We start from the raw sequence: 26847 nt of genomic DNA, 5'->3' as shown, positions 1-26847 counted from the left end.
AATAGGTCTGCAAAACGGGGCCGGGGCTTATACGCTGATACTCAATTTTTGATTATATTAATTTTTGGAAATTTCTTCTATTCGGAGTTATGCTATTATGTTTCCTTGCAAGAGTGTGGGAATATTACAGTTACCTAGAGCTCAGTTAATGAAATTAAAAATTTTTAAAACAAATAATGAATTATTTTAATTAAAGATTTAAAATACTCCTTGAGCGCTAATTTTCAATATTTTTTCCTAATTTTCCCTTCAAGTTTGTTATAAAGACTTGACAAAAGTTTTTGTGTATCCGTTATTGAATATGATGGATCAGACATTTTTAAAAAGAATTTTTGTGAACTTAAACTGAGTTTTCGGAAAAATATCACCTTTTGTTAAATAATATCACAAGTTTAAACTTCTTAATAACCTCATATCCCAAAACGCATACGCAGATCTATTGTAACATACAAAAAGGTAGTTTCTTCAAAATATCATTCATTTTTAACTAAAAATGAGACGCATGGAGCATTTTCAAGACGTACGAACTGCGAAAAATTTTGTTTTGAGAAAACCGAGTATAAAGGTTTTCTTCAAACTTTAATACATGGTCATGAGAAACGAAAAATTAACTTTAAGTATGAATATATAGACACTAGATAATATTTTCATATCATTTAACTATTTTTAGTCTCCTAATATTAATATGAGAAAAATAAACATATCGCAAATTGGTTCGTGATTCGACGTTTGAGGTAGAAACAATTTATGCCTTATATCCAATCTAGCTTTTAAAACTCACTCGCATCATATGTTTTACCTTCATTTGTTACATTTACATTATCTTTTAATGCTTTACGATATTTTTTACTATTTCAGTTTTTTTCCAAGCAGGTAAACTTCTCTTTTTGCTTTGGTTCAAGCGACGTTGATCACGCTTTCTTTTGCAATGAGTAGAGAAAACGAGATTGTTTCTTCCTGTACTAGGCGTATAACATTCTCATAACCAAAATTAAATTCATTAATAGTTGTCAATACTGACATTTTTAGCCTTTTTTTCAGAAACGAAAACTTCTTTCGGGAAGTGTTATTACTAAATTATTACATCAGTAAATAACTGTTGAAATACATATTTTTTAGATTTTTCTCCAAAATCTAAAGGGCAAAGTTTACGTTTTTTACACATTTTAAATGCTTGTAACTTCTTTAAAAATTAGAATATTTGAACTCTGTTTCTTGCATACGATGTATTTACGTATATGGAATGTTATGATAGTAAAAAAACAGATTCACTATTTTTGTTGATTTTTAGCTATTTTAAAGTCCACCGTTCCCTTAAACACTGGGAATATATTGTTACAGTAATATTTGTTTTATACATGCGTACGTTGTTGTATGTACATAAAATTTTCCACATTAATAGTTACGCATTGCAAAGGAGCAACGGAAATTTTCCATGTAAGGATGGATATCTATGTCTACTTGCTGTACCTTTAACAATTTTTATGTACTAGAATAAATGCAAATGTCACTAGTAATATTTGCCTGTGGAAAGGAAGCTTTCGTAAAAAGGAGCTCTATGATGAAAAATTGGCTTCAGTTTACATTCCAGGCGAGGAAACCTACAAGAACACCCATGTAGCCAGGGTGTTCGTTGGGAACTGAACCCGGATCGAAAGACCTGTGTTCAAAAGTGCTACTAGCCGGCACTTATTATTTTGTTCTCTCAGTTTTTTTAAACACTCTGTTAAAAGGACTAAATGCTCTTAGGATTTTCCTAAAGAAATCTTAAAAATTTGAATGTAGTGGCCATACTTGTGAATTAAAAAGTTAGAATGTAAAAACATTTAAGCAAAAATAAAAATTTCAATAAAAAATAAAAACTTAAATTTCAAATAATATATTTATGTTGCAATATAGTTTATATCTACCTGTGATTTAAAATAATTAACAATTTGAAATGTCATTCTCGCATTCATTGGAACAAAATTAATAAAAACCTATTATAAACAGCCAAAACTATGTATTTCATTAATATGTGAAGTCTTCCCTTTCATCTGCCCTAGCTATTAAAGAGATCTCTACGAATTAACGCACAGCAATATAAATTCAGCCAATCATAGTATAACGAACTTTATGGGACGAAATGTTTGGTTCGCTGTATCCGATCGGATAAGAAAATGTCCAATATTGACAGATGAATCCTCCAGAAAAATTGATTGCACCTACCAAAAGTTAATATTAACTCTATAACAAGGTTTCGCTCTTAACAAGGCATTACGCTAATACTGTATTCTGCGTCCGATTTATGAAAAAAGTTTATTTTGAACTTTCTTCTGTGTTGAAGTTATCGAATTAGAAAGAAAGTAATTTCGGTTTTCAGTGCAAAATAAAATTTAATTTTTTCTGTAAAAAATGAATTTTAATCAGTTAAATATCTTTTATTCCGTTCGAAGACCTTGTACCATCTTTCTGATAACTTCATGATTCCGCGCTCATAGATCTTCTGGTCTGTATCAGCAAAAAAATCAAGTGCAATTTCAGGTCATCATTATTACTGAATTTTTTTACTATTTAAACAATTTTTAAATAGTAAAATAATATTTACTTTAAAAAATTAGGTAAAGTTCGAAATAAATAATAATCCGATGGTGCAAGGTCGGGGCTATATGGAGAATGTGACATCATTTCGCAAACAAGCTCCAATAACTTCGTGTATGTTGTTAAAACTGTGTGATTCCTCGCATTGTCGTGGTGGAACACGATCCCTTTGCGATTTGCCGATTCTGGTCTTTGATTGCTTCCTCCAATTTCATAAGTTATTAGTAGTAAGCATTTGAGTTGATCGCTTGGTAGCTTGGAAGCACCTAAAAATACGCAACACATTGTAATCCCACCAAATTGATAGCATAATCTTTTTCTGGTGGAATTTGGATTTCAATATGTTTCGTGCTTAGACCATGATCTTTTTCGATTAACGTTATTTTTTATCCCCAATGTTAATTTGTTTCAAAAAAGGGTACACTGCATTATATTTGAAATGCGTATCACAAATATTGATCCGTTGCGTTAAATGAATTTCTTTCAGTTCATGCGGAATCCAAATATCGAGCTTCTTAACAAGTTCAAGACATCTTTTGTGATTTTTAGTTGTATGTGATACATTTAACCATGACTTGTCGTACTAAAACTATTATAAAGATGAGGTTACTTAATCTATACTTTGATTTGAAATATTTATAAACAGAGCTCCAATTGAGCTGAATACGTGCTCGGTCTGCAGTAGAGCTAAGCTTTAAGTCATTTATCAACAAGCTAATTTTTGGATTTCTAACAGACTCTGTAGGAATTTCTCAGCAGGCTACGGCTGTGCGACGAAAGCTCTAATAGGGGTTAAATTTCTACTTTTTAAACTGTGCCATGCGTCTTCAAAGATTTCCTGGTCTGAGCAAATATTGTTACGTGAACCAAGACATATGGGATAGGATAGGCGTCAAACTCTGACAGTAACTGCAATCTCCACATATAATAAATAGAAAGAGTCTGTCTGTGTGTGTCTTTCGTTCGCGCTGCGCATAAGCTAATAGACCCACGGCTACGAAATTTGGAACATAGGTGCATCTAGACAAGAGCCAGTGCACCTCGAAGCGATTTTTTCGAAATTCGAATTCGAATATTTTTTTATTTTATCTTTTGGAAACCGAGATTTTACTCTACACACTCCATTTTTACATCGTGAAACGTAGGCACTTAGCTATTTTACGAATTTAAAATAAATTTCGTGTTTCAATAAATCGATTAAATACGAATTTATTTAACAAAGGGAGCTTAACACCTTTTCAACGGGATTTTTTCTAAAAAAGTTTATTTTTAAAAATGCACAGTTTATTTTTCTTTGATTTTTGGACACGTTAAACTTTCATTCTTGCGACTGCTTTTACAAAAAGAATTTTGGAAAAATGATAATATTTTGTATTTAAAAAAATTTTAAATGAAGCTTCCGAGTACACTTCTCACATCTTTAAAAATGTGATATTGGCAACAATTTTCCCGTCTTATTGTTGTTGATAGATTTTTGATGAAATCGCATCATTTTGAATAGTTTCCTTCTTTTAGAAATATGGGTTTGGCAATAATTTTTCATCGTATTTCTTATGTCACTCTTTTTAAGAGATTGGCATATTTCATTGTCATTTTTATATAAAATACATTTTTATTGATTTTTTGATAAATTTGCTCTGCAGAGTAAAATTCTGCGCGGAATTTTATGTTTTTCGAGTTGCTTTCATGTTATTTTTTGCATATTTCACTGTTTGTAAGATATTGAAAAGATTTGCATTTGTTTTCTTCAACAGAAATTTGGTTAATTTTTTATTAGGATAATTAATATTTGTATTAAGGGATATAGCTTATTTCATTGTAATTTTTTTCTCTTGAAAATATACGATAAAATATCATTAATTATACCTTGTTTATCAGAATTTTTTTTTTTTTTTTTTTTGTATCCTTTTATGTTATTTATTGCTCATTTCACTGTTTTTAAGATTGAAACGTTTTGAGTGATTTTTTTTAGGAAACAAAGTTCTTAACCTCCTTTATACCATTGGAGTTCTTAATATTTTGCAAAGGGAAGTTGGTTAATTTATTTATTAGGATAAATTATATTTATGTGAAAAGATATTCCTTATTTCATTGTAATTTTGTTATACATAATAACTTTTTTTATGAAGTTGTTCTGAAGAGTAAAATTCTACGTAGTTTTTAAATTTAACGTTTGGTGCTCCCTTCAGCCATTTTTCCGGTACATTTAAAAGCCAGACGAAGGCTGGCAGCGAAGCTGCTAGTTTAAGAATAATTATCCCAGTACTGTATTTGTTTTCTTGCTTCTTTTGAGTTTGGCGGTATTTTTTAATTTTGTTGTTGCTTTCATTACTTTCCTTACTCAACTCTTTTTAATTTAGCATTAAGATAATTCAGTTTATTAGTTTATTTACGTTTTATTAAATGTGTTTACTTGAAAATAAGATTCCGTCAGACACTCTTTACATTTTAAATTTTGAGAAATGAAAACGTTGGAGCATATTTACGCTGTCATGTAATCATTTTAAGTAAATAAAGTTAATTTTTCTTTCTTTTCAGTCAAAATTTCTTGAAATGACACAATTGTTACATGTGGCTTATGTTAGGCTTATGTTAGTGAAACAGTGTTAACTATTTTTCTTCAGATGTACCAATGACTAGTACAATGGATGCAGGCCTAAATTAAAATTACTCAGCTAGATATGCGATTGTCATCCGGAAAGTAAATTTTCCAGAGTCTATAAAAAGAAACAAAACAATATTACCTAAAAGGATTTATTGCGAAAGATATAGCAATATTTCAGCTACTTCTTAACATAAGAACCACCGGAATTGTAAAACTTCTCATACCGTGGGATAAGATTTTGTAATTCAGAGTCATAAAAGTCTGAGCTCAGGAATGAAGCCAGCGTGCCACAGTTGTCTGCACGTCTTCGTGTGTGGGACAATGATGCCCGGACAGGAATTTCTTGAGGTGAAAGAACAGGTGGAAATCTCTGGGTGCTAGATCGGGACTATAGGGTGGATGATTAATCAGTTCTTAGCAAAAATTCTGCTTCTGGCGAAGAATGTTTTGTAGTTATTATAATTAGAAATGATTATACGACTATAATAGTTGAGATTTATTTAATATTTAAACACTGAAATGATTCTGTGTGGTATGATAATTAGATATTTTCTCATTCTGCCTTTATAAATGCCTTTTATAAAAATACTTGTTTATAAAACCCATCCAAATTTCAAATACAACAAGAATACGAGTTTTAAATACAATAAGTACTATATTTTTAACATAGTAGTTATTTAAGTATTAAGCTGTATTTACTTAAAACTGTAAACTGTTTTACGTATGCAATAAACACCCCATTAAAGGGGATGCGGATTAGTTGGACCTTATCTAATAAAACGTTATGTTGATTTGCAGCGTAACAATCGAAAGATGACTATCACAAATCGTCAGCGTAAAACAAGTGTCTGCGGAAAATAAAGAAAAGGAAAGGAATTTCAATGGGATAACAGCAATGGTCACAGAGGATATCATACTATTTTGAGTTAGTTTTATCACAACAGTATGTAATTTAATGGTATGTAATCCATAATATATAAACACTGCATAATAAAGAAAAGTAGTAATACCAACCGGTATTTTCTACGCAAGTTTGAGCTCTGTGGTTTTGTTCTTCTTGTCTAAGTATTTTACTTTAAGGGATCATGTATCTCTACAGTGTCAAAGTTGTAAGTGTGTTTTAATAGTATAAGTAAAATATTTAAGGAGCATTACATACATAATCACCATAATTTTAATCGTAACAATCAAATGTGAGGATTCAAAATTTTCATATGATTTGAAATTGAATAATACTTCGAAAAGTTCTATAACTCCTAGTATACTTAGGTAGCATAAACTAAATAGATGTTAAAAGGCTGTGTAGTCAACTCTCTTAAGTGCTATAAAGTCCAGAACAGTGTGTAAAGAACTCTCATTAAATCAAATTGATGGTCACAGAAGGTGCCAACTCGTGCTTTGGCTTAACTCGAAAAAGGTAACTAGTAACTTAAAGTTGAATGTAGTTAAGTTTGACCAAACGGCTTCCCATGTTACTTAACGCGCAGGCTGGATCTCACTAGTAAAGGTCGACGTAGACTGGACTAATGGCAAGAAGCGCTCAACGTCACAGAAGTCTGTCTAATCGTTAGTAAATTAAATATAACAACGTGAACTTCAGGCAGGCAGAACACGCTCTAAATTCACCTTCCGAAACCTTCCCTTAAACACTAACTTCCTTTTACTCCACTTGAGTATACGCGCATTAACTCATTTACATTCTGGCAAGAAAGCGTGAGTTGAAAGCAAGAACGATAGGAAAGGTAGCTTAAAAATAAAATTAAGTGTTAAATGAATTAAACAAATCCCTACAAATCTTATATAAGAACCATAGCAAGTCACCATTTTATATAGATTTGTATTTACATAATTTATCAATTCTTTTTAATCCGATCTAATTGTACATTCCAGAGAAATCATTCACCCAAGCTGGAATAACACATTTTTATAAAATCTTATAGGAAAGGAGATAAACTTAAAGTCTTGTAAGCACATCACTGTCTTAAAAGTAATACATATATACATAGATGCTAATCATTTAGTTTTGTATCATGATTAGCCATATATTTGCACAAAATTATATATAGAAGCATTTTATATATAATTGGAGGGAAAACAAATCATCAGGCTCTTAAACTGGCAAGAGCTTAGAACTATTTTTAACCATAACGTTTGAGAACGAAATTTCGCATGGCGTGTGTTTTAAAATGCTTGTAAGAAATCGGCTTTTAATTTTAAAGCATAAAAATATTTAAAAGCATAGACTTATTAGATTATTTTAAGGTACTTCAGTGCCGTTTGTAACTTTCGTTTCCTCATTTCTAATAATGTTTATTCTCCTATTATTTACAGTGCATTCTTTTTGTTTTGATTACTGACTTAATTGGCATAACCAAATAAGCTTTTTCTTCTCAATAAATTGCTTGAAAATACGGTTAAGTTTCTAACAGTACTTCCCCGTTAATTATGACATAGGTTAATCCTCAGTTTTTGTTTTAACTGCCCTCAGATATCCGTGTTCCATTATCCGTGATAAGCTAACTGTAAACGTAGCACCCGGTATTACCCTTCTGCTAACATTGCTAATTTATTTTTTATTATTACCATTTAGAGTGGCTATTAATCTCGATTATCACATTTTTGTCCATATCTCTTTTTAGATAAAAGGATGATGTCACCAAACATGTTTTATTTTTAAAGAAGAGTAATATAGAGAATATAAAAAACATACGACAACATTTAATACTCTATCAGAAGGTCTGAAGATATGCTGCTTTTAAATATTTTTTGATTTTGCACTTGATTTTTATAGGGTGAAAGGGCGATGTTTATATGGTGAAAATGCAATATTTATACGGCGATGTTTAATAATAAAGTTTAAAAGACAAAAAAAAAAAAAAAAAAAAAAAAAAATTACGGGTCGTCTTATTAAGAAAATTGAACACTGATATGATAAATTAAAAAAATACAAAAAAATGTAGGAAAATATTTGACAGCACTTAACACTCTCAGTAATTATAAACATACGCTGCTTTCTGATTTTACTGTTGAATTTTATATGGCGTAAATGTGGCGATGTTTAGTAAAAACAAAAAGTTAAAAAAGACAAAATAATAATAATAATAATAATAATAATAATAATAATAATAATAATAAATTGCGGTGTTGGAGTGAGTTCAAGAGCATATTGGTTAACTTCTAACTCAAAGAGAGCATAAACAAACTTTATAAACCCTCTGTGCGAGGTTAAAATCCGAATCCTTTCAGATTTTCATTTTTCAGTGTTTATGTGATTCATACAGTCATAAGTTTGTCTGTGAAACAAGATATTATTCAAATGTAGCGAATATCTTTGCACTGACAACGTTACTTTTATAAGCTTGTAGAATTCTCCACTGTGTACTTCTAAGTTACAGTTAAATGTGAAGAATCTTAAGAACTAGTAAGCAAATAATCGCTTGAGTTCGTGAGGTAGAAAACAACAAGTGGGAATGGTGAAATAACCTTTTATTATTCCAACTAAGTTTAACAAAACTCCGTGTTGGAGTTGTACAACAAAGCCGTCACTCGGGCTTCAACTTAAGAGACTAAGAAATAAACCAAACTAATCTTAACTAAAATGATATAGCCGGAGCTATCAAAATTCTAACAGAGTTGGCCCCTTAACGCTAATTGACTGCGAAGCTATCAATGGCCTAAAGTACGGCCGAGCGTAGTAATAGCTTAAGAGAGAGTAGCCTAGAAAGGCGGACGCGTGCTAGCGAGAATATCTGGTATCTCCCTCACTAAGACAGTAGAACTTCGCGGTTATATACCGCTCTTCCTCATTAGCATTCAAACGTGATTGTAAAACTACGTTCTGGCCGGAAGTGGTAAGTTGAAATTAAGAAGCGATAGGAAAGGAAGTTTAACTCAATATTTAACTGTTGATAAAATTAACATAATCCTCACAAGCTGTTCATTTAATTTTGATTCAAGCTTCGTTGTTTTATTACTATTTTATTTTTATTTTTATTCACTATTCTGACACTTTGCTTTAAAGTTCAATTAAGCCCTGTTATATATATACATATATATATATATTTCCCGGTCAAAAACGCTCTTCTTTGAAACTTATCAACAATAAAACACTTCATAACATTACTTTTTCGCTTTTATCAAGCATAACTGTGCATCAGCAATCTTCTTTCTTAAGCATCGACATCAGTTGCAATCACGGTTAGGAAATATTTTTACGAGCTGTAGCGAAATTCTTCATTTCTTCTGGCTGCAATAAATAGTTATAAATCCAGAACAAAATAGCTTCCTCGTTTTTCGTATAGCTGGAGTATAGGTCGGGAAAAGCAGTAAAAAGGACTTATAAATTTGGATGATCAACATGTTCTATAAATACGGAGATAACAGTCATTTGCTTTATTTAGACTGTGATCGTAAAAAAGAGACTAAACATGGTTCTATATACTCACTGTGCATAAAACAAAATGAAGAGATCTTTATTAAGGTTATTCTGGTTATTATTCAAATGACTATTCTGGGCCGAAGTGCATAATGCGCGTCGTTAGAAATATACTTTATAATTGTGGCTAGGCGTAAAAATATTTTTAAAACAGTTACAAAAATTTTCACTTGGTTTTATAATAAATAATTTTAAATTATATCAAATACTCAAATTATTAAAACTGAAAATAAAAATAACAATTCATAGGCATTATTACGTGTATAACTACTAGACAAGAAACAAAAAATGAAATGTGTTTTTTCTGGAATTCGAAGCAAGAACCTTCCAAATGCTAGCTGGACACTTACACCATAAATATGAGAGTAGATGAGGAGAGCAATGAGGGAAGATGATAATTCCTTACCTTCTCCAGCAATTAAAGGACGACTGAAAAAAGACACGAGAGCCAGTCAACAGTGCAGGTGGTAACGAGGTATTGTCTACCGCATTTTAGCTGGAAAGCTGTTGCAAAGGCTTATTAGTTTTTATCACCGGCGCTCCAAACACGAATGTTCCAAATGCTAGCTGGAAATCTTGACCACAAAAACCCGAAAGTACTCGCGGTGAAAAATGCTAATTCCTTACTAAAGTTAATAAGAATTATCGCTTGACAATATCATAAATAAAATGTATTTTAAATTGTGTTAAGTAGATATGTTATTAAAGTATAAATTATTAGAAAGTCAGATTGTTGCTACTATTGTATGCGCTCGAATTCGAAAAAAAAAAAAAAAAAAAAAAAGGTTTTGGAAAGATGTTACTTTTTTTAATTTCTTTTTTCCCTGTTTTCAGATAAATCTGAAACTTAAACATAAAAATTAAGAAAATTCAGTTATACTTTTTAACAACTTGGAAATGCGCTAACAGTCTATATAAAATTCTTCGAAATACACCCAATTCTTTGTTTACACGGTCTTTTTTACACGATTTTGAAATAACATGGTTCACCAATAAGAACAAATACACTTTTTTACACGAATTTTTTGTTCTAGCAGGAACTCCCCCTCTTTTTTTTTTTTTTTTTTTTTTTTTTTTTTTTTTTTTTTTTTTTTTTTTTAATTCTGATTTTGACAGTGTGATCATAAGTAGATCAGTTTATTCCCATACGTGTGTTAGTGACTTAATCTATTTAATCAAAGAACTTGTAAATTTAAGAACGAAATCTTCGCCAAAGCAGAAGTGGCTCTGCCACACCAATGAGGAGCATCCATCCAGCCTTATGCGCATGCGCGAAATAGCTGTAGAGAAGTTTGTGAAATTATAACTCTATCAAGTGCAAATTGGTAGCTAAAGTTTTAACAACATGCAAACGGCTGGCACCGATGAATTCATACGGGAAAGTCCTTTGGATGAAGACGGTTTGATCGAATTTATGAAAACAAATTTTACCATAATAAAGTCGATAATTACGAAGCTGAAGGTAAGTTCAGTTATTAACGACTGATTTAATTCGATAGGGCTTGAAATTTACTACAAGTATGGAACAACATTTTCTTACTCATGATCCTGACATGGAGCTTGCATTAAAATTTCAACGTAATCGAGTTTTGTGTAACTGGTTATCAAGAATTATAAAAGCAACTTAAAAAAAAAAAAAAGTCTTTCATATTAGACATAACAAGAAAAAAACCAACAGATTTCGCTAATAATAAACGAAATTCTTCATTTGAATCAAGCCCGACAGTTGTGCTAGATATATGTGACATATCCACTGATGATAGCATTATTGATCCAGTTCGTAATAAACGTGCATCCTTCTCATCAAGTAGCGATGAATCGTTTCGAAATTGACTTTTATTCCTAGTTTAAACTTAAATTTTTATATGTACTTATAATTAATTCTTTTTGTTTTATAAATATGTAATATGGATTTCATTACTATTTTTATTCATTTCATTACAGTTTTTGCACTATTTGGGGGGAAAGGGGAATTATTTAGTTTTTTCATCTCACACGATTTTTTGCACGGTTTTTAAAGAAAGTATCTACCGAGTAAAAAAAAGGTGCCACCCAGCTGGTATAGTGGTGCCCAACCGTGCCGAAGGACCCGGGTTCGAATCCCGGAGAACACATGGATGTTTGTAAATTTATAATGTCCGTGCGGCATGGGTGGCACTCCAATTATGCAACGAGCCGAAAGTCTTCTCGAGAGGTCATGGTAGGGAAGGTCCGAGGGTCTCCCACCCTTGGACCCGTCCCCCAGGGGTGATCTCCATCAAAACAGGGGCGGAAGCGAGCTAAATCGCACTGTCACCTGTAAAGTGTTCAAGGCTGTTGCAAAAACAGCAACAAAAAAAGAGTTGGGTGTACTCTTAATTTCCTATAGAAAGATTATACACATCGTGTCAAAATACAAAAGTCTTTACCTTTATTTTCGCAACCGTTGGTCATAGACATCTACTAATTATACAATTCCATTATGTTCCTATGTTTATATTAAGAAAAAATCTGATGTGTATACCCCACATGACTTCCTTGTACGGAATATTAAATTATACGCATTTGTTTCTTGCATTTCTTTTAAACTTATTGGATTTAATTAAATCTACTTCGCCGACAGCGCATAAACCACGATAGAATAAAGGCATTCTTTAAAATTCACTCTATTTGTTTAACATAGCGACACTCTGGCACTAGGTTCACTTAAAAGTATTATATTTCATTCATATTATAACTCAGAATGCACAAAATGTATATCATTTAAAGAATTATCTAATCGTTGCCACATGTTCTTTACAAATACTATTATAAAGCTAGAACGATGTAAAAAAGAAATTAAGCAAACAAAATAAAAAAGAAACAGTTTTTCACAGACGATTGAGTATTTCTCATTCAATTAATTCAGTTTTCACTTCGCGACAAGACAAAAATACATAAAAGCTCAAAATATCTGTATAAAAAATTACTAATTATTAAAAATTAAATTACTAATTATTAAAAATTAAGTAAATCTTAAACACTTATTGCCTCGAAAAAATTCCAGAAAGGATTAAGCATGATTTAATTCGCAGTAATAAATGAATGCGTTATTTTTGTTGTTGCGAAGCTTAGTCTCTCTAGATTGGCAACAAATCTACAATTCTGCTGTTTCAAATGTAAACAAATATTCCGCCATGTTATTTAAAACTTAACCGCACTTAAACAGCTTTTAAATTGTTGATAATTGTACAAATATTGCTTCCAGAATTACGAAAGTCATAGAAACCTTAACCGGAAGATAAGAACAACATAATTCCATCATTTTTAAAGCAAAATATGTACAATTTACAAACATATAAGAGTAAAGAAACTGAGATCACTGTGCCGAGTAACAGAGTGGATATATATATAAATATAGTATTTATATACGTTCGGTGCGGCCGATTGCAACCAAAATACGAGGTGCACATCTACATGTTATAGCAGTCCTATATACAAAATTTCAACGTTCTGAGGCTACTTCTACTCGTTTTCGAGTTATGCGAGATACGTACGTACGCACGAACTTATGTACGTACGTAATACGTACAGAAGCCACGAAAAATTCTCTTCAGAATTAATTTTAAAGCAGTTTTATAATTTTTTTGGAGGAAACGAGTCTTTTATTCTGTCCTTACGTACAGATATCACGCAAAAACATCGTTAAATTGCATTTGATAGCGGTCAAAATGGATATTTTCGTTGAAATATGCTGCCTGAACCTTTTCGCGATTACAATACTTCCTTTTTACTTCGTACAAGGAAGTAAAAATGTATACCCTTTATAAAAGATAAAACACATACACCAAAAACATAAAAAAGAGCAAAAAAATTATAAAGAAAGAAAATGGGGGAGAAAAGCTTGATCTCCCATAGGACAAAAACTAACTCAGCTATTTCATTTCAAAATCTGTAGTTTTTGACGTCGCACCTTCTACTTGCCTTGACGGTCGATTAATAAATAAATAAAATAATTCGAGTTTGATTGATTTTTTCCGTTAAATATCATTCAGTTGCATCCTTCTATGATTTACTGGTGTCTTTAATTTAGTTTTGTTACCTTCGTAAGCCAGCTGAGTTTCGAAGCAACTTCAAGGTTTTCAACTGCTAAACATATCTTTTTTACATTCTCATACGTTTTTATTACTTCAGAATTATAATCTAAGTCATATAAAGAACTTATTAAGCTAGAAATATTTTAAATTTTGTATGTATGCAAATAATGTTACGAATAAGGCAATTGTGTTAATGTTTGGAGCCTTTTAGTATTTTCTAGAATAGAAATTCTGTAAGATTCTGCAAATAAGATGTTCTTTTTGAAAAAATTATATTGACTAATGCTTTTCGCTACAATCTGCACATGAATATTTCTTAGTTAATCTATTAACATCAGAAATCTTTTTACTAAGATGATAGTTAAGATTCACTTAAGTACAAATACAAACTTCACTTTTCAATTTATGTATGGGCCCGAATCTTTAATTTCAAATTGAATTTCGAATCATTTCTGTCGTACGGGAGTCATACATTTGTATTTCATATTTTATAATGAGTACAAAATGTTTCTAAACACAAAATCGGGGAACGTATAAAATTCTAGATTTTGTAATTTTTACAAAATTGATTATTTTTATTTTAAAATGGAAAAACATGAATTAGTAAAGTGTATTAAAATATTTTTATAAGTGGAATATGTGTATGATCAATCATGTCAAGTCTAATTACGAATACAAAAAAATGTCTGATATTTGCAATAACTTTTTAAATGAATGACGGCTGATATAAATTTTCTCTAAGATGACGTCCCATCCTTCTAGGTGGTTTTGACCTTTTTTGCGGAGTAGTGTCATAGAAAATTTACATTCAAGTCCGCTTCCAGAAGTGGTTACCATAGAGAGATGGTTTTGGTGGCAAGGTTTATTGTATTTTGAATACAAAGGCTAAAGAGTGCAACAATAAATTTGTGGAAATGAGATGATGAGAGGAAATTAAACTGATCTCGCCATAATAATTAAATACATTTTTTAAGCTGATGGATATCAGAAGAAATAAATAATTAATTTAAAGCATTTCTTTCGTGAAAAGAACACAATGAACAAAATATTTCTCTATTTGCATATCGTTAATTATTTTGACAATGTATTAATTTTACTTTGGAATGACGTTTAAAATATACCCACTTCGTGCAAATGACAACATATGGAGGGGTAAATCTAACTTTTAAGACTACACCTTATTTACTTGGAGATAATTATCTACCAAAGGATGTGATAGACGGGTACAAGCAGAAGCGCTGCGAAACATCGGAATTTCACCATTTACATACAAGTACAGTACAAGTGCTGTACAAATGCAGTCTCAACGCATTAGCTGTTAAACTCAGCCCAAGTTTTGATGAAGAACACCTCAGGGAACGGCGCTAGGGTCTCCCGTCTCCCTTTTCCTCCCACCAAACCACACTAGAGAACTGTTGTCTTCTCGTGAATTTTAAATTCCCCCATACCACATAGACATTATACACTTACAAACACCCATGAAATCTCCAGAATTCGAACCCTACGATACAGCAGTTTGGATCAGGGAGGCGGTTATGGTGGGCAGGTAATCGAGGCTTTGCATACTGTGATATTAATAGCTGATTAACTCACTGTGATACAGCGGCTTCATAACTTTATTCCCCGTGTTTCGTCATGATATCTTGTATATGAACTCTTCCTTCTCCGAAATTTAAACTCTGAATTATTAAGTCGATATATCTTACTCAGAATTATCTTGCACATCAAAAAAACACGAAATAAATTTATAGCTTGTAGAATCATTAGGGTTTTTTAATACAGGAGAAGTGAAAAATGCGCAGTGCACTTCCCGGGATTCGAACCCCGAACCTCCAGAATACGCTTCGGGAGTGCTTCTAGTTACACAACGAAGGCGTTGAGAGAAAATACCTTATATACTCTACCTTTTAAAAGGCGACTGGGGATGAGGTGACCCAATGGCCAAATTATGGTGGTGGCGACAAATTATCTTCACCATCGTTTTCAGTTCGGACTCCATCGTTTTTAGTTCGCACTCCATTGTCTTAGAGTTTTTTCGATGTCAGGAAACTGAAGAAATTTACATTGCCTTCACCGGGATTCGAAATTCGAACCTCCCGGATACGTGCCGAGCGTGCTTTTAGTAACACCACGAGGGTATTCGGTAAGGAAGGCGAAAATATCTTTTAAGCTCTAAGAATTAAATTAATTTCCCTTACAGGAGTGATAATTTAATAAAATAATGAAATTTCTTCCATGTACGGGTAGTAATTAACAGCATGTCTAAAAGCGGCCGGGGAAAACAAATTAGGCTCTCCTCGTCGCTTCAAGTCGACGCAACCCGAAGAGTTCGCGCGAAAATCCGACTTTAGCCGAACGGTGAGCGTTCTCAAATCCCTCCCTTTCATTGCCACTGTCTCACCGGCTCACCGCAGAAAACTCCTATCTCACTATCAGAAACTCTTCATAATACAACCGCTAGAAAGTCCATCCGATATACTTATCATATTAAAACTCTGGTTGATGTTAAAGAATTGCATTAATATTTTTAAAAATTTTTACAATTCTTAGCACTTTGGATTTAGTACATAAAACTAGAATGTAAACAAATTGAACGATGTTTGGTGGCTCCATCTGTCGCCGTTTATAGAGATTAAATTAAAAAGTATGAATATCAGCTTAGCTGAAGTGAAAATTTATTTTTCTAATTTCGATTTTAAAAAATGATTACTTTTTATAGTTTCTAAAAATTATACAATGTTTTGGACTTAAGATAACAACACCAATAAATTACGGTATTATTATGTAAATTAACAGTTTCCTATTTCAGTTTAGTTTATTCAGAACAAGTATTAAGACGCGAAGTTTTAACAGCCTTTAAATTTGACCTATCGGTATTAATAGGTTTTCAAAATCTTCACAAAGAAGCAGATCTAAGATAGCTGTACTGAGAAATGTTGCCATTCGTTGTGGCATAACATTTCTTATTCATCTTAAAAATTTTAATTCTATCATTTTACATACCAATTAGTACTTTTCCGGTCAGCCGCCTAAAATATGTATTGAGGAAAGAAAAAATATGTAATGATTTTATCTCAGCTAACTAGTGTAATTTCACAAGTTCAGCAATAGAGCTAAAAAAATGTGCATGGGTTGCCCTTAAATCGTTTAGTTTATTAATCAGTAACAGATAGAATAAATTTGAAAGAAATATTAAAGATTTATGCTTTGCTGCATGGCTACACACTGTAACACTGAGCATAAGCATATTTTGTTTCTGCAGTAGCAACATATTTTTTTTAATAATTGCGTTTATTTATTAAATTAATGAGACAAATATCTTACGCTTTGAGGAATGCTAACACATTTCTTTCAAATCGTAAAATTTGTTAATCAAAATTTTATTACGCTCGCGCAAAACATAAAATAAATTCAAACGTCGGTATTCGAGGTGCATATATACAGGTGAAGGATACGCACGTTCAAAATTTGGACTTTCTAGGTGCTGCCGTTTTTCTAGGTGCCGCCGTAGTGCAAGGAATATTCATATGGGTGTCCAGTAAAGAAGTCACTGATTTCAAAATTAAAAAAAAAATTATTAAAAGCAAAAATCGATAGAGGAATACAACAAGCGGTATATTTATTGAGAAAGCATTAAGTTTGCTACATAGAATTTTCGAAATAATAGTTACAAAAGCTGCAAACAGATGACGCTGTACGCTGGCGCCTTGTGACGATTTTGAATGGAAACATGTCTAGATTGTTTCTCAGCATTTTCTGCGTTCAGACAGAATGTTCAAATCAATCTGCTGCAACTCTTCGGGAGGGTTTCCTTGGATTTTTCTGTATAATTCCAGATACTGTTGAGACATTTTCAGAAGTAACACAGTTTCACCAAAACTCGTTACCAGATCATCGGCTACTCTGCAAGTCCGTTGGACATTTACTGTGGGTAAAAAAAGTATTTGCACACCTACATTTTTGTTTGCATTTCATAAAAAGAAGCATTAAGAAATAAAAGAATTGGTATTGCCAAATCAGAATAAGTTTAATCATCCAAAACAAACAGAAAAATTACAATAATATAAATAACAATGCTTTTTTGTAATAAAATTAAAATACCTCGTATCAAAAAAGTATTTGCACACCTGCATGAATACAAAAAAAATAAAATATATAAGCAAATTTCAAATAACTAATATTTAGCATGCATTCCTTTAGCATCTATTACTGCTTGTAATCTTGCTGGCATTGATTTAATTAAATTTTCTGTAATAGTAGCGTCAGTATTCGATCACTCTTCAATAAGAGCTTGTTTAAGGGTAGATTTGCTTGAAATCTTCCTTTTTCTTATTTTTAAATCCAAAGAATTCCAAAAATTTTCCAAAGGATTTAAGTCTGGTGATAATGGTGGAGTGGCAAGTTTTCTGGGTACATTATAAAGCAACCACATATGTGTTATACCCGGCAGTGTGCTTGGCATCATTGTCTTGCTGAAAATAGTATGAATTACTGATACCCAATTTTATTGCATTTTGTGGCAAGTTATCTCGCAACACATCAATATAGGTTCGAGCTGTCATATTCCCATCAATGAAACACAAATTACCAACTCCTTTGCTAGCCAAGCACCCCAAAATCATAACAGAACCTCCTCCATGTTTAACTGTAGGTAACATATTTTTGGTATGAAAAGCAGTACAAGGTTTTCTCCAAACTAATTTCCTGCCATCTGATTTAAAGATATTGAACTTACTCTCGTCGGAGAATATGACATTTTTCTAGAAATCAATTGGCTTATTGATATATTTCTTAGCGAATTCAAGTCTCTTCAGTCTATTTCGTTCAGTTATGAGAAGTTTTTACCTTGGAGATCTCTCATAAATGTGTGCATCGTGCAATACATTTCGAACACTTTGGGCACAGATTTGAACTCCAGATGTTGAAGCGACATCATTGGCTAAAGTAATTTCACTAATAAATGGATTTTTCGATGCTTCTCTTATGATTTTTTCACTTCATTTACAGTGAAAGTTTCTTTGGGCGTCCGGAACGCAAGTTATTTGATGTAGATCCTCTTTCTTTATGACGTTTTATAACATACCGAACAGTAGAGAAGCAAACATTTACTTTTTTATCTATTTCTCGATAACTTAGGCCATTTTCACGTACAGAAACAATTTTTTCTCGCAACGAAATCGGCAATTAAGATTTCTTAGGTGCCATTACAATTTGAAATCGACAATCAACTGATAACGTTTCGAAAACACCTCCTTTTATAGTCGTCTTACGTATGTTATTTACTGCGGGATGACTGTCAAATAATAGCATAAAAATGCAAATTTTCTAAAGTTGAGTTGAGTGTGCAAATACTTTTTTGGCATAAGATATTTTAATATTGTTGCAAAAAAAATTTTTTATTAATATTATTGTATTTTTTGTAATAAATTTAAATGAATAAGCTTATTATGTTTTTTAAATGCCAATTTTTGTATTTCTTAATGCATTTTCTTATAAATTGTGAACAAAAATGTATGTGTGCAAATACTTTTTGTACCCACTGTAGCTACTAAAATGCTAGTGAATTGTTTTTAAATCAGTCACTTTAAGAACACTTAGCCGTGTTTGAAGACTACACCTTGTTGCCATAGGACTGTGATCTAACCTCTGTTATTCCAGTACCAGAAACACGCATTGTTCAAAGGAATACATCATTTCAACCTCTTCCTTTCATATGCTAACCTCATTTCACGTTTCAAGGGTGATACTTTGCTACTGATTTTCAGGCTGATGTCAGCATGAATTTTATCAGGCTATTACCAGCACCTCAGGTGTTCACGGCTTAGGGAAACCTCAAGAGATTCTACAAATGGATTAATTGCAGATGTATAAAGAAAAGGCCCAAGCTGTGAGGAGTAGAGTGCAGTGAATTGCACACTGGGACGTAAGCTGGCGAAGTGAAAGTGTACAAGTCTTCAGTGCGACAGAATGTTTTCTTGGTCTAAGGGATCGAAAAATCAACAAATAGGAAACTCCGGCGAACGAATCTAGTAACAGAAAGGACACAGTATGTTAATTCGCCGTCATCAGTCATGTAGTTTCAAGGGTGGTGCTTTATTGCTACATGCAAATGCTTATTTATCCAAAGTAGGCCTTAAGAAGCTGTGTTGATCTAACCCCTAACCACTTCAGACTGGAAGCTATCAGCTAACCCCCAACCGGGAAATCAGAGCAAAAGGAAAGAAGGCCCATCGGCCATAGCTGACAAGTATCCTATCATCAGATGTTCCCTGTCTCACACTCTTAGGAGACAAGAGCTAAACAATGTAAAGAAGCAAATGTGCATTATGAAAATTTAAATATGCAAGGGAATGTATCGAAAACCAAAATAATAAATAATCATATTGTAAACAATAAATACGGAAAAAATGCAAACGCATGAATACGATGCTATTTGCAAATATGTACATAAAGTGTGGGCTATGTAACGAAGTTATGGTTCTGTAAATGGTCTGATACTGAAATCTTCCGAAATGCAGATATAATTTAAGTGCATTAAAATTACTCATGCGGCAACTTAATCCTTTCATTGAAAAATATGCTATTAAGTTTATACAAATACTTGTCACTATCATCTATCAGCAAATCATCATGAAGTAATTTGTTTCTTATATAAAAGTGCGCTCCTGTGGTTGTGCCCAGTATTTTGTTCTATGTCACCTGTAATTTGTTCATATCCAACTTAGTGGCAGCCGCCCAAAGTGGAAAAGCGTAGCACATAATTGGCCTTAGTACTGAAATATAAATTAGCCTTTTCCTCCTTAAGTCTAATTGGGAATTGTGTCTATGTAGTACTTGAAGCTGCTGCGCGATTCCTCTTGTTTTGTTCGTGATATAATTTATGTGAGTACTCCACGTGAGTCTTTCATTTATATAAACTCCCAGATAATTGGCTTTATCAACCACTGGAACACGTTGACCAAATAAAAGGCTGAACTATAACTTTTTTTCCTTTCTTCTTATTAATATTCGTTGGGATTTAGAAGCATTAATAGGTAATTTCCAATTGGTACACCAATCCTCAATACCTAAGACTATATCCTGTAGAATATTGATTGAATTGACTTGTGATTTTCCACCTTTGTGGTGTCCTTCGTAGGCTTTAGAAGTAAAAAGATTTTAGTGTACTTCCAACTTTCCGGGAAGCAGCAGAGCGTGATACACACATTAAAGATACTGGTGGGTCTTGCTGTCTCACTGCGAGATAGATCCTAATCATAAGGTTGGTCACCCCATCGATACCGGGGGCTTCCTTAGGGTTCAATTTGCAATAATGTCTGTAACTTCCCTTGGAGTTGTGAGCACACTTGCATTGAGCGCAGTGGAAGCTTTTAACTCCTTTCTGACCTGGGTATCAAAATTAATGTTACAGGGCGACTGATTAGGTGCTTTTCTAAGTGAGATGCAAAAAACTGGCATTTGTCAGTGTCTGAATAGGCAGTAATGCGGTTACCCACAACTGGTCTTTCGCATTGATGTATACGTTTAAAAATTTTTATGAACCGCCAGAAGGCATCATTGTCCAATTCAGGTTCAGCCATTTTATCATTCTAGGTCTCCCTCTTATGCTTCTGAATCTCAAGACGTATAAGTTTACTAATTCTATTTAACTCAATTTTCGTAACAGGATCCCAGGTGATGTTGCATCTTCTACGAACCCTGTATCTTTCGACTATGAGACCTTTAATGTATATGGGAAACTTAGTGATCTTACTAGTCCTTTGAGTAATTTTGGAGGCCTCGTAGGTGTCGTTGAGACATGATGTGAACACATCAATTTCTTTATCGATATCAGTTGGACTTTTCATCACCCCTAGACCAAGGAGTTTCTTTTTTACTATATAATGGAATAGTCTCCAGTCCGTAAAAGTCTGGTGATTACAGCGCCCTCTCTTTACAGCTTTTGCAACCCTAATTTGGAAATTTCTGTATAACAATCTTAATGTTTTCACAGAAAATTTACCGATCTTTGTTTTCGAGATTTTTAATTTTGAAATTTGGGACTTCTTTGCTGGACACCCTGTGGATACTTACACATATATATATAGATAGATGTAGCAATGGTGATGGCGTAGATACGTAGCAAGCACGAAACGTAGAAGCGTAGATCTATATTGAAGAGGAAACTTGGCAACCGAGTAAGATTAAACATGCAACTTTAAATTGATATCTGAAGCCACAATTTACTTGGCACTCTAATCGTGCCTGCTCAAAAACATTTTCTCACAATATAAATCACATAAATTTTATACTGTTGTGATAGGAAGAGAACAGAGCGAAATAGCACCTTAAAATTTCCAAATGTAATCTTTGCTTTATTTTAAATTTATTATGACTTAACATCAGTTTTAAATTTTAAATAACTACTTTACAATAATTTGTTTCATCAGTATAAATCATATTTTTACTCTATTTCTTTGAAATTGAAGTTAAATTTCAAAATATGTGAGTGATGTTTTATATTCTCTGAAGAAATATATATATATATATTTCAAAGAAATCCATATTTTTATAGCATTGCTATTTTTCGTAATAGACCATCTCTTAAAAAATCCTTCAGTATGATCTTCATTTAATTTTATGTTATTAATTACATCAGATAATTTAGGCGCATCAGTATCAGCTCCTTTTTAGATAATAAATCCCTTAAAAGGTTTATCTGAATTATAAGAATAGAAAAACGCATTTTTACCTTCGGATGTCGAATAATCAGCAATACAATGAGTTATTAAAATATTATGAATCATTAATGAAGTACTACATTATGATGTTCAATTCCTTTACCTGCTACAGATAATTGTGCTGTATAAAATGCTCCCAAACTACACTAACTCCCAATAAGTATTTGGACACCTGTGATAGAAAAGAAAAACTAACTTTATTCAAAATCAATAGTTGGTAGGGCCTCCACGAGAGGTAATTACAGCGTGGACCTTCCGGGGCATACTTTCCACAAGTCTTTATATGACAGCTAGTGGTATTTTCTTCCAGTCGGCTTGGAGAAGACATAGAAGTTCCTTCACCGATTTTGCCCGGGTAGTGCACCCCTGAATTCGGCGATGCAACTCGTCCCAGAGGTTCTCAATAGGGTTCAGGTCTGGACTCTGGGCAGGCCAGTCAATTCAATGAACTCCATTGGCACAATACCAAGCCTTGGTTAACGTCCAAACATGACAACTGGCATTGTCGTTCTGAAAGTAACAGGGGTCCAACCCGTAAAACTGCCAAAACGTAGGAAGCACATTGTCATCCAAAATAGTGCAGTAGGCATCGGAGTTGAGCTTACCATGAATTGAGACCAAGGGTTCAAGCCCATACCAGGAGAAACACCCCCAGACCATAATTCCACCTCCGACGAACTTGACTGTTGGCACAATGCACTCTGGCAGGAGACGTTCTCCAGCTAGACGCCAGGCCCAGACCTTGCCATCCGAACGGTAAAGGGTGAACCTTGATTCGCCACTCCAAAGAATCCGTTTTCATTGATCTACGGTCCAATTTCGATGTGCTTTGCACCACATTAACCGAGCAGCGCGGTTGGACTTTGTGATCAAAGCCTTATGGGCAGCAGCACGACCATGAAAACCAAGCAGATGTGCTTTCTTACGGATGGTATTCATTGAAACAATACTCCCGGATGCCTGTTGAAACTCCTTGCGGATGAGGGCCATCGGTTGGGTGCGGTTCTTCCGAATTTCTCTGGACAGCACTTGTCGGTCTCTATTTCCCAGTTTCGTTGGTCTGCCGACTCGGGGCACATTCCGACAATCACCGCTCACCTTCCACTTCTTAATCACATAGGCCACTGTCGATTTTGGGTACTTCAGATCGCTAGATATGTCCCTTAAGGATCGGCCACATTTGTGATACCCGATAATTATACCTTTCTCGAAATCAGAGAGCTCCGAACTGCGAGGCATCTTGCATGCGACTAAAGCTGATGCGTTTCCTACACGATTTATAACGGCGGAGTCCGTGACGTACCTTAGGACCGCAGATATCGTCATTTGCATAGGTGTCCAAATATTTATTGGTAGTCAGTGTATTTAAAGTTATATTTTCCTTTCCAAAATTATAATTATTATTTTTTTTTAATTTTTAGTTTTAATTGAGAAAAACATATTGAAAATAAAAATATATTTTTTTCCTTTTATAGTAAAAGTGTAAATAGCATTTTAACTTTGATCTGTTGTATTTTCATCCTTATCAAATTCGTAAAATTCTTCACTTTCAGTTTATTCATTACAACGGTATTTTATATCTACTAAGACATTAATCATTTCCATTTATTTACGTATAATTTTTAAAACTTTTCCTTTGTTGAAAGAATTTAATTTAATTTATCACGCATGTCTTGTTTTTTAGGTTTCTCGTCTGCTATCGATTTAGACGGTTAATCTGTAGAAAACCTTCTTCCTTCAATTTTAAAAATTTTTCTATATAATATATTGTTACGAAATGCTAAACTGCGATAAGGTAGCTTCCCCGCAAGGCCGGTTTAAGATTGCCCTATTTGGCGAGAAATCGCGCATTTGGTGACAAAATTGGCGATATGCCATAGAAGGATGGAGAACCTTCTAGAACGAATTCTTACTGGTTTGTCCCAGAATGTTCTCGAAGGCAGCCCAAAAGTTATATAAGCTCTGCCTGTACGCGGAATAGCAGTATATCGTAGAGTGTTGTCGAAAGTGTTTGCACTTTTTTATTGTTTATGTATACATATTTAGGCACATTTGGTTTCATATATATTGTTGCGTGCGCACGGGTTCGTTTGAATTGAATGCACACTTCCGATAAAAAATGGACAAAATTTATTATTATCACAACAAAAATGCTTAAATTTCCGGTGCTACTTTGTGGACGGTTGCACGGATTTTTTGCAATTTACATTGGCGCAATTAAAGTATTCGAAACTTTAAAAAAATTAATATCGTTAAAAATAATGGATTAATTTTTTGTTGAAAACTTTGTTTTTTAAGATGGCTGGCAAATGTAAATAAATACATTTACTAAGAGTATAAAATTCTAAAGTAAGGTGAAATTATTACTTTCATATAATAGAATAAAAACACCGCTATAAAAACATTGCACCAACATTTAATTGGATTAAAATATTACTTAAATTGAATATCGAATAAGAAACATCATACAAACGTTTAAAAGAATTAAAATATTACTTCAATTTAAATACTTTAAAATAAGTTTCATAGGATTTAATTATCTAACATTAAAATATATGTGGCAATAAATATCTCAGGAATTTTTGAAAACATTGTATTAATTTTTTAATAAAAATTGAAGTATATAATTATAAAGTAAAAGAAAAATATGTACTTACATTTTTTCAAGTATTTTACTTGTCGTATATTGATAAGTACCACAAAAATAAAACGATCTTCATCTGTGATCCACATCTCTCGCACTTCATTGAAGCAGAAATTAGCGAGGTTTCCTCCAAAAATTTAAAATAAATTTCCTCTGACGCCTATAACAATTTATAAATAAATCTTTGATTAGGAAAGCCAGGTTGGCCAAAATAAGGTCTCAAAGGGCAATTTTTTTATTCCGATACCAATAATTCTTGGTAATTACCAATGACAACATTCATCTTCGAAACGGACATATCCATTCCATTTGAAATCTGAGGAATTCGAAGAGATGAATAGTAAAATTTTAAAATGGCGCGGTAATGCACAAATTTTCAGTAACCAATCAGGGAGCTGATTACATCACGCATAGAATTAAGATTATTTAAATAATCATTCATAATAAAATCATTTTTAAAAAAATGCAAAATTAAATTATATTTTAATATTTAACAGCCATAAGTAATGTTTAAAACATTAGATTAAATTTATAGATATTAATAAAACCAATTACTTTTGAAGTAAGGTGATGTCATTGATTACATAATCCACAACATAAAATTATATAAAATATCATAAACAACAAAATTTTTATTTCAAATAAAAATGCAAAATAAAATTGATTTTTAATATTTAGAAGCCATAAATAATATTTAAAACACTTAATTTATGCATAATAAAAAGCATTATTTTTTAAATAAAATGACAACAAAGTACCGGCTACCATAAATAACATGTCCAGCAATGGGTTTACCATAAGTCGTATCGCTCGCCAAAAAAATCGCCAAAATCTGTGCAACCTTCTACCAAAGTAGCACCGAATTTCCTCAGATATTCTTTCAGTAGATAACTACTCAAACGTTCAACAGAAGTTAATTCAAAAACAGGTAAAGAAAGCTAATCTGCGAATTCGGTACAATCAACAAGAGCAGTTTTCTAAACAAATTCTTAAAACAACAACAAACTATCTACAGACTGAATTGAGAGGTTTCCCTCCTTTTTATAAAATTTTTAAATCGCGCGCGAGAACTTTCTGGAACTTTCTCGAAATCAAAAAGAGATATTTATTTATTTATTAAATGTTAAATGCACGTGCTCTTGTATTTTTAATTTTCCGGCTTAGCTTTCCTTCAATATTCGTCACGTGCTACACTGCACGGGGAGTAAAACAATTTAATTTATAATTCAACTAACATTAGCTATTTAAATATCAAATCCGTAACAATATTTAGGTAGTTTATTATCTTAAAAATTCCTAAATTTAATATCGGAATTTATTGAATTTTGAGAGTCTTAAAGTGTTGTATAAAAAAAGTTTAAAATTATACATTTTTTAATAAATATTTTTACTTTTTTATATTATTTTATGTTGTTTTTGTATTTTTTTTATATTGTTTTCATATACAAATTACATATAAGCGGTTTTCAGGGGAAAGGGACAAAGCATGCATGTCAAAATCAAAATTCAAAGCAATGTTAATTGTCTTCTTCGACATTAATGGAACTGTAATGATTGAGTGGTTTCTCAGTGGTCAGACTGTTAATCAACACTACTACACTGAAGTACTGAAAAATTTAAGGAAAAAGCTCCATAGTTGTGGTGTGATGGATGGCTGTTGCACAAGGACAATGCAACCGCTCATACGGCCCTATTTGTCAAGCAGTTTCTGACCAGCAAAAACATTACTATGATGGAGCATTCCCCTTACTCACCTGATTAGGCTTCATGCTACTTTTTTTTTATTTCCTAAAGTTAAATCTTGCTTA

At 32.6% G+C, this 26847-nt stretch overlaps 1 protein-coding gene across 2 annotated transcripts in view; it reads left to right on the top strand.

Moving 5' to 3' along the window:
* The window catches only part of LOC118184016 (uncharacterized), a 97045-nt gene that overhangs the window by 56044 nt on the left and 14154 nt on the right, over window positions 1-26847 (top strand). The window contains exon 2 of one of the 2 annotated variants that reach the window (XR_004757339.2): window positions 5984-6222. The exons of the other annotated variant lie outside the window; for it this stretch is intronic. The gene's annotated coding sequence lies outside the window, so the exon portion shown is untranslated. Of the gene's footprint in view, window positions 1-5983; window positions 6223-26847 lie in introns of those variants that run through there. 2 annotated transcript variants of the gene reach the window in all.

The sequence above is a fragment of the Stegodyphus dumicola genome, chromosome 1, assembly GCF_044657685.1.
Source record: "Stegodyphus dumicola isolate Sdum_Otavi_A_Nest chromosome 1, ASM4465768v1".
NCBI classification, from domain to species: domain Eukaryota; kingdom Metazoa; phylum Arthropoda; class Arachnida; order Araneae; family Eresidae; genus Stegodyphus; species Stegodyphus dumicola.
This window is presented reverse-complemented; position numbering and strand designations above follow the sequence as displayed.